The sequence below is a fragment of the Chironomus tepperi genome, unplaced genomic scaffold (assembly GCF_022539635.2).
Source record: "Chironomus tepperi strain 1889 unplaced genomic scaffold, CSIRO-AGI_Ctep_v1 contig_359, whole genome shotgun sequence".
Classification (NCBI taxonomy): Eukaryota; Metazoa; Arthropoda; class Insecta; order Diptera; family Chironomidae; genus Chironomus; species Chironomus tepperi.
The window spans coordinates 831,483-840,891 of record NW_027226481.1 but is presented as its reverse complement, the minus strand read 5'-3'; the positions used below and the strand labels follow the sequence as shown (position 1 = coordinate 840,891).

The 9,409-nt window shown below is 28.3% G+C and overlaps 1 protein-coding gene across 1 annotated transcript in view; it reads left to right on the top strand.

Moving 5' to 3' along the window:
- The first annotated feature begins 5,184 nt into the window (after positions 1-5,184).
- LOC139095035 (neural cell adhesion molecule 2-like) overlaps positions 5,185-9,409 on the top strand; it is a 38,967-nt gene continuing 34,742 nt past the window's right edge. Inside the window, exon 1 of the mRNA XM_070646279.1 lies at positions 5,185-5,654. The gene's annotated coding sequence lies outside the window, so the exon portion shown is untranslated. The remainder of the gene's footprint in view (positions 5,655-9,409) is intronic.

Below are 9,409 nucleotides of genomic sequence, written 5' to 3'. Positions count from 1 at the left end.
TGAGGAAAGTCTTAAAATATCTCAGTTGTAAAAATTTAAGAGTTGACACTTCTTTTTTCTTGAATATTCAAGTTTCAAAATCAGCTATGATCATCCCTTGAATAATTTGCCGAGATCATACAGCAATTTAAGATAAAAAGTGTATCAAAGCATATAAAAATTTATGTTTGTCGCGTAGTTTTATCATAACATATTTTTCCTGTATGTTTTAGCATTTCAACAAAAGAATGCATATATATTTTTTAACTTTTCTATCTCACTCTCATACTGAAATATATCCTAACATCCCTATATCACGCTAAAGTTAAAATCTACGTGCCTTTCAACCCCCCGACTTTTATTCGAGCGTACATCCACAAAACCACAAGCAAATATTTTTCTGTTGGAAAAATTGGTTTTAGTGAGGAAGATCAGGATAAATTATGGTGCTACAGGCTCATATTAAAACATTAAAATAAATAAAAACATTTCTATCTTTTCTGTGCTGAATGAATGGATGGATGAATGAATGAATAAAGCGGTATGAGAGATGGAAAGAGGTGTGATAAGCTCATATTTTTTTATGTAAAATGAAATAATTGTAAAAATTCTTTCTCATATCGCATAATTTTCGACGACACTGAACGAGAGGGAGTTGGGACGAGGACGAGAAAAAAAGGGAATGAAAGAGATAAAAAAAGTGTGAAACGAAAATTATTATGATGGCAGCGGTCACATTTTTTTAATGAATGCTCAACCGTTATCATTTTTATAAATTATTATTTCAACTATGCTGGACATAAATGAATGCTATATCATATTTGTATATGATGCAAGGATAAAAAAAATATGAAAATTGAAAAATTTTTGAAGCGAGAAATTTCATTCCATCACGATGGATTGCATAATTTTCTCCCAGTGTTATAATTGCTTGGTTGTCATTTGAGAGATGGAGAGAAAATTATTAAAAATATTTTCACCGACTCCACCTTTAATGAATGACATTTAATCAACATAATTGCAATATTTTTAATATTTTACAAAATGAGTTTTTTGCAGGAATAGTTGCATTTTTGTAAATTCTTTGCTTGATGTTGGGATTTAAATTTGATTACATTTGGAGATAAATTATACGAGATTTGCGATATGATCCTGTTATTTGCTTAGAGTTTTAACATTCTTGGTAAAAAGTTCTTGTATTTTACTCAACCTCGACTTTATATTGATGTGAATCTACCATGGAATAGTGTTTCACTATCCTTTTTCTGTGAAATACGATACAAGACAGTTTAGTCGATGTCATTAGCACCAAAACTCAAATATCATAAGCTTTAAACATTTAAATTATTACCTCCTGAAACAAACTAATTAAATCGATTTTTAACAACTAAAAACAGCAACTATACCTGTCTTAATTATGTGTAAATTGCCACAATAGTTAGCATTCTCTTTTCTTGCAGTTCGCATGCAATCCATTCAATAAATATTCATAAAATCTAAAATATATGCATTCACTTTATCAGTAAATATGTACTTAAAGTACAACAAACAATTACATTTTCACAACTCTAAACACCTGCATGATTATCCACTTTATCTATGAATATACAGCTTGCGAATAAAAAAGTGTAAGAAAGGAGAAAGCAGAGAAGCGACAAGAACCTTCGAAATCGTTTCTATCAAAACTTTTTCCTTCGTTTTTCATGTTATTGTGTTTGTTGAATTGAACTAATTTGAATAATATGGAAATGAGTGGTGTGAAGGAAAATTGCTCCTAATAGCTACAGCACAGGGAAAGGGTGTGGAATGAAATCTAAAAGAGTTTTTTTGCTTGTCTTTGTGCTTTTTTTTAAACAACTTAAATTCCTTCACTTCTGCTTCATTCATTTTCGCTCCTTCTTTTTATACACGAAAATAATTTTTTTTTTCTTCCAAGAAAATAAAAAGAAAAGTTTTAAGAATGACATAAAAAAGTTTCTCTTCTGAATTTTTTTTCTCTCTTTTTTTTGCTGAAGAAGGTTTAAGCATTGTTGTCATTTCTTAAAGACTGAAAACGAAAGTGAAAGTGTTAAAGTAAAGCATCAAAAATAAAAAATTTAAAGAATTTTTTCAAGTGATCATTAAAAATTTAACATTCGTCAAGGTCGCTAAAACTGCCTTAAAAATAATCTTTTGGTATAGAACTAATGAAAATTAAATGAATTCAATGAAAAATAAATGTAGAAAAAGTTTTTAAAATTTTCGTTTGAAAAGTTTTGATGATTTGAATTAGCAATGAAACCACATTGAATATTAAGATTGTGATTTCATTTATATTTTGTTAACATTATTTTTTGCTATTTTAAAATTAAGATTAAATGTTGAAAATTCCAAGAAAATATAAATTATTTCGTTCATGAGTTTATTTTGATGTGGATGTCAAGGACATCAAAAATGAATGTATCTTCCAAACTTTCTTTGTCCTTGATGAAGGATCTTTTCTTAATTATATCAAAATTGCAGACATATTAATAGAATTCTTTAGAATTTTGTTGTTTAATGTCGGCTTCGATCGCAATATCAATTTCTGAAAACTGGTAAAAAAGATTCAATTACACGTAATTCATTGCGGAATCTCTTCTCATGAGTAAGCAATTAAGTAACCAACGCTGAGACAATTCTCAGTAAATTTTCAAAATTGTAATATTTTCATCATTTTTGAACGAATATTTTGTAAAATAAGGCATTTTCTACGTTCTTCAAATTGATGTCTTCTAGCTAGTAATGCTGCATGATCTCAGAAATTTTCGAGTTAGACGCAAAAAACCACGAATTGTGCACTTCTGAAGTTATTAGTCTGAAAAAGCAAGATAAGATGATACACTAAACCTTCTCTTTAAGAGTGATTAAATGTGTCAAACTCGAAAAAGCTTTAGAAACTCTAACATAGGATCAGAATTTCCTTACAAACCTCAACGTTGGATTAACCTATTAAAAGCTAAATTTAGAACAATTTTTTTATCATTTTCTTTCAATACATTTTTCAATCGTTTTCTAGAACAAATCCATCTTCATTTCAATGCATAAAAAAATATATCGTGAATAAACTTAATGGATTAAACAGAAATAATAGAAATTTTATGACTTCAAGTTTCATTCAATTTAAATATTGAAAATTTATATTTCTTCGTGATGGATTTAAATTCAATACGATTGAAATTGTATAGCTTGCCATAGTTTATGATTTTCCTTGAATTAAAGTCTTAAAGCTAGTATTAAATTGAAAATTTATCTAGGATTTAAATTATTCTACATCGAAGAATAAGAAGCTTAGTAGTTTATAGTAAAAACTCATTTTCAATTCTCAAAATTCCATATTCGTGTGTATAAGAAATACTAAAACAACAAGCAGCTTTTCTCACATGAACATGGTGAGATTCAGGAAATATACATGGCAACGATTTAAGCTATGGTGTTGAAAATTTTAAGAGCTAAGAATTTTCGTTGGAGATAAATGTAATAAATAACGGTGAAGCCATTATTGTTGCATGAAAATATTATTTTATGATAAACAAAAAAAAAGACTCTCAATCCACCCTGTTGTTAGACTTTCTTGTTGTTTCACCTAAACACTCCATAATAATGGAAAAAAATCTTACCTATAGAGAAAGTCCCAAATTTTTTTCTATTTTAATAAAAAAAGATTCTTTCTTCTATGCTCCGATGAAGGTAACATAAAAGCTATCTCCTTTAGTATTTCAATATACACTTAAATATTTTCTAGCAATACTATGTAAAATATGTATGGCATAAGAAATCCAAAAGATAAATAAACCCCGAGCGAGTCTTTCAAAAAGTCATAAAACGACGATTGTGGCTTTTAAGAGGCAAACATGGAAAAGATCAAAATTATATGAGAGAAAAAAATCGTTCCTTTATACGTAGAAAAAAAGAGGGTATGGTTGAACGGATATGCTGGAAATTTATACCTAGAGAATTTTTTCTTTTTTCTCCTCCAGCTACTTTAAGATGACATAAAAATGTTTCAGGATTTCGGATGGATGGCTTTCGGGGGCACTTATTTATGACTAGATTTTTGTATGATGGATGGCATGTAGTGGAAGGGCAAAAATCAAATGGATTCAAATTCCTTTAGATAAGCTTCAATATATTTTGCATATATTTAGTTTATGAAGTTTTATTGATGCTCCAGTAACTTATGGGCATTTTCAGGGGGTAAGATTTGTTGATGTAAATATTTATTAGGAGAGATTGACTTTTTGACTCTTTATAAAGGCTTTTTTAGAGTTTGGGGTAGCTTTGTACAGTATTTTTTGATAGTTGAATGATGAATGGTAGGAATGGCTTGAAGATAAGTTCGTCTGACCCCTATTACAAATAGAATTTGCGGTACCATGACAGCATGCTCTTTATTTGTTAGTTTTTTAAGTAGATCGTACTGATTTTAAACTTAATTTGAATATTTCTGTTAAATTATCAACATCTAAGCTCAATCTATGCAAAATATATCAAAAAATTGGTCACCAATGCTCACAACTCAATATACTCCTGCCACTTTTATCTCAAAGTTCATTTTAAACATCAAAAACTTCTATCAGCAACAGTTTCCCTAATTCATTAAAGCACAATGAAAAATTGCGTGTAAATTCTAATATGTCATATTAGCTTGATTAACGATAGAACATAATCATCATCATTATTATGATTCTCCCTTAAAATTCATTACATTAAATTATCACAAAAAAATCGCCACTCCAGAAGCATATGAGCGATGATGAGCGAAATCTGTCACACTTCAATTCCTCCTTGTTTGACACTTTTTTGTTGCTATGAATAATGATCGAAAATATCTTTTTGTCCCGTTCCAATTTTCCATGTACATAGAAAAATTGAAGAAAATAAATTTAGTGAGTAAAACTGACACAACAATAATACAACATTCCTTCTCATCCCATGCCTTTTTTGTGATTTATTGGAAGCAAAGGAAATCCCAAAATGTTACTCAAGTTCAAGTTCATATTGGTTTGTGGGAAGTCGTGAGCACATGGTGTATCCTTCCAATTTTGGAATATTACAATCAACAATTGCCGACTTGTTTGGAAAGCTTCCAACTTTCCATTTTCCAGTTTCTTTCTGCATATCGTGTGAGGATTCTTCATTCATTCAATAAACATTCAGTTGGCGTTATTTAGTCACTGTGACGAGACGTAAACGGTTCATGTTTGTGAATTAAATAAATTAAGAATAAGTGAAATTTCCTTAAAGCAAAACTGTGAAACTTTAATAAAAAAGCATTTAGCCGTGAGTGAGAATTGACTATGTGAATTGAAAAAAATTAGTGAAAATAAGGTGTAAAATCATCAAAAGTCACACAATCTAGCAATATAAGAATAAATATTTGTATAATGTCTAATCGACCCAACCTTTTGCTTATACTTTAGTCCTAAGTGGAAGTGAAAATAACAGGAAGAGAATTATTTTTTTTTTTTCGAGTGAAAAATATACACAAAAAAAAAAAAAAAATTGCGAGTGAAAAGGGAATATAAAAAATTATTGTGTGCATGAATTTTCCCATTTTCGCCTAGTTTATGTATGTGAAATAGAACTTATTACTACTTGGTGAAAGTATTCCTTCAACATATTTTTCGTGAAAAATATTATTAAGCTGAAAGAATGTAAGAAAAAAAAATTATAAAGAAAAAAGTACGAAAATAAATTCTGATGAGCTGGTTGGAAATCATTATTTTGGATAGAATAAATGCTGATTTATTCACTTTTCAAGTAAATTTGATGTTTATGGCTGATATTGGTGAAAATATTGCTGATGCTTTTTTGGGTTTTTAAAGAATTGAAAGTTTTGCGAATTTTTCAAAATTCTTAAAAAATAAAATTATTTTTTAAAAGAATATTAAAAATTTCAAAATTGTTTAAATAAGTGAAAAATGAGTTTTAAATTCAAATTGACATTTTCTAAATTTCAAAATATTTCAATTTTTGAATAAAATTTCAATTTTCAGTTGAATGTAAAAATTCAAAAACTCAAATTAAAATTTGAAATCTTTAAAAGTTTGAAATTTTTGAAGAAAAATATTTTTTAAATTTTAATAATTTTCATGTAACTAAGAAATATTTAAAATATTAAATTTTCCCATAATCTCAAAAATGGAAACACTCAAAATTTAAACATATAATGCTTATTTCCCATTGAGTCAATAGCACTCTAATTAGACAACTTAAATTAATTTGTGAAATTGAGTCAAAAATTTTCCATTTATTGATAAAATAATAATAAATTCTCGGAATCAATTTCAATCATATTAATTTAGCGTCATTACATCTCTTAAATATTTGATTTTGATGATTAATTGGTATTTAAATTGAATGCTATTTGTAATGTGTACAATTGCCAAAGGTTTAATATCATTAATTTTAATTAATTTTGTTTTTGTGGCTTTACATATGCTTGAGGGTACAAATGATGACGTATCTTGATTATCAAACATATTATTGTGGCATAATTACTAAATTACTGTAATGATAATTAAAACATTTTTTATTCTATTTTTGAGTGTGCAATTTGGTTTTTCTGCGGATTATTAATTAAAATTTCCAATTGAGCATTTTAATTTGAAATTGAAAAGTATTTCTAGGAAGACACAATTTTAGATACAAAAGGTTGATAAAATATTTAATTATTTATTCTTTTGTAAAATTTATTTCATAGAAAGGTTCAAAAATTTTAAGAAAAGAATTTAAAAAAAAGTTTATATTAAACAGTCTTGTTTCTATTCATGAATCTTCAATTATTCACGACTGTTTTGGATTTCCGACAGATTGTTTTTGTTTATTTAATGTAAATCGAAGCCCCTCGATCGGCAAATTTTGTTTACTTCTTGTTTGTTTCATTGATTGTTTAAGGTTTTGTTACGATTTGAATACTTTTTGTGTTGTTTTTGAAGATATACCGCAAAATGTTTTTAAAAAATTCTTAAAAATTTGGAATTTTTTTAGAATTTAATTTGAAAATTTTGAAATTTAAGAAATTTGTTTCTAAGAAGCTTGAAATTTACCCACAATATTTAAAATAAAACTTAAATAAAGTTTAAAAATCTTATTAAATTTCCACCATAAAAATTGACTCAAAATTCATCATTGCCTCACTTAAAGCTCCCCATAATCAGCAAAGTATCTAAAAATAAACTCCAAATGAGCAAAAGAAAAAAGCAATTGATGAAACAATTTTCTCAAATTAACTCGTTTTAATAACTTAAATTCCCTTCATCATTGACTCGCTTTCTGCTATTTACAAAGTAAGAAAAAGAAAACTTTTGCAACAGAATGAAATGAAAATTGTTGAAAGAATAAAATGAGGAAAAAATTCTTTTTTGTGCCATATTAGAAGTGAAGCGGGGCGATAAATAAGCCTCGAAAAAAAAAGTAAGAACGAGAAGAAATAAGAATTGAATAAAAAAGCCTGAGGTTGAAAAAAAAGAAAGGAAAAATTTACGACTCATACAAATGTGCTTTTTCGAGTTTGTGAATTGAAATTTTCTTTCGATATTTGTTGTTGCTGTACGTGTAACATAAACCATCAAATAAGGGTTCCACACAAAAAAATAAATTGAAAACGAAAGAAGAAAAGGAAAAAGTTATTGAAGTTTCCTTTCACAAGATAATATTTCGATATTGTCACTATTGTTATAGTTATTCACTACCTGTGATCCAAAAATAAATTAAAGCTATGCGGTTGGAACTATCTGTGCGTGTATCGCGCATATTGCGATGTTGTATTCTCTTCCTTCCGATTAAATTTTGTTGATTGGCCCTTCGGTAAAAATATAAAAATCTTTATGTTAATTTATGGAAGCGGACAAAAAAATTTCAACGAATATTACAAACATTTGGATAAGAATCAACTATGGGAAGTTTTTTTGAGGATAAATTATGACACATTTTGCCGGTTTATAGCTGTGATAACAATTCCGGGGCTTTGACTTAAGTCAATGACTTTATTTCAGTTTTGGGGCGTATCGAGGATGGTTAAATGAGGGACAATTGTTTTGTCGCGATTAAGGGTATGAAAAAATCAATGAATATTCACAAAAATTGCAAATTTGATCCTATATATCAATGTGTATCGAAAATTCGATTCACTTTGCTTCTTTACTAAACAATGAGTATTGTCTGAACATATTCAGTCCACAAAAGCTTGCATAAGAGATCGATATCGTTTCATGCTTCGTAATTAGGTCCCTTAACTTATATTGAAATGAAGCAAAGCTTTTTAAAGTGCTTGAAGCCTCAAAAATCATGTTTAATATTAAAATCCTTTCAAAACTATCTTCAATTGACTTCCAAAATAATCACATCCTTGCATCTTGCTCACATCACCTCTTTCATACCAAGAAGAATATCATTAGGGGCTTATTTGGACAGACATTTCCGGTTATTTAATCAAGAATGAAATGAAAATCGAAACAATTTTTATCAGAAATAACCTTTCACCCCACAGAAATTAAGATAACAAACATACGCCGGTGCTTTAAGAGCATTTCCGTAAAGCTTCCAAAAAATATTTTTTATGTCAGCTTTGCTTCAAGTTTTAAATCATCAACCTCATCTCCCCCCTTTTATTATTTAATGAGAGAAAATTTACCGCATGCGGTAATAGGAACATTATGTCATGAGTTCTTTAAAGCAACAAAAAAACAAGGAGGAGGAAAGTAAAAAGAGCAAAAAACATGACATAACATAATTATGAAATTTATTTGCCTCTGTGATTAATGAATTTTCACATTTTAATACAAATTTCGTAACAACTTTTTCACTCTCTGCTTTTTTCTGTGTCTCAAATCTCGTGACATTTGTCGTCGACTGTTATGTACATTCACTTACATAATATTCAAATATGGGAATATTAACTTTAAATTAAGGAGGGTAAAAGCGACAGAATTTTTTTTCTGTTAAGCAACAAAAAAAATTATTCAAATATTTCAGGCTTCATTTTCTTCGTGAACTTTCAAAGCTCCCACTTCGTATTCCATTCAAGGTTAACAAAAAAAAGTCTTCAGTTTCATAATGAACTTGACGGTTGATTGCCACGACATAGGCAGGGATGGAAAGGATTTTTTTTTTTGAGATTGTTCCCTACTGATAGTGAATTCCATTAGAGAAATGAATTAACATCTAAAGCTTTTTTCGAAGGCAGCTACAACATGACAATTGAGTCATTTTTCTTCCTATTCTTCACCTGCTTTTTTTTTGGAGCACTCACGCAATGCTTAAACATGCCACTCAACATTCACATACACAATTACAGATTTTTTATTCTTGATTTCGAAGAAATCATATAAATTAAATCACATAAATTTCCATTTCGACATATTCGCGTATGATTGCTGAAAATATTCCCATTCATTTATATATTTTT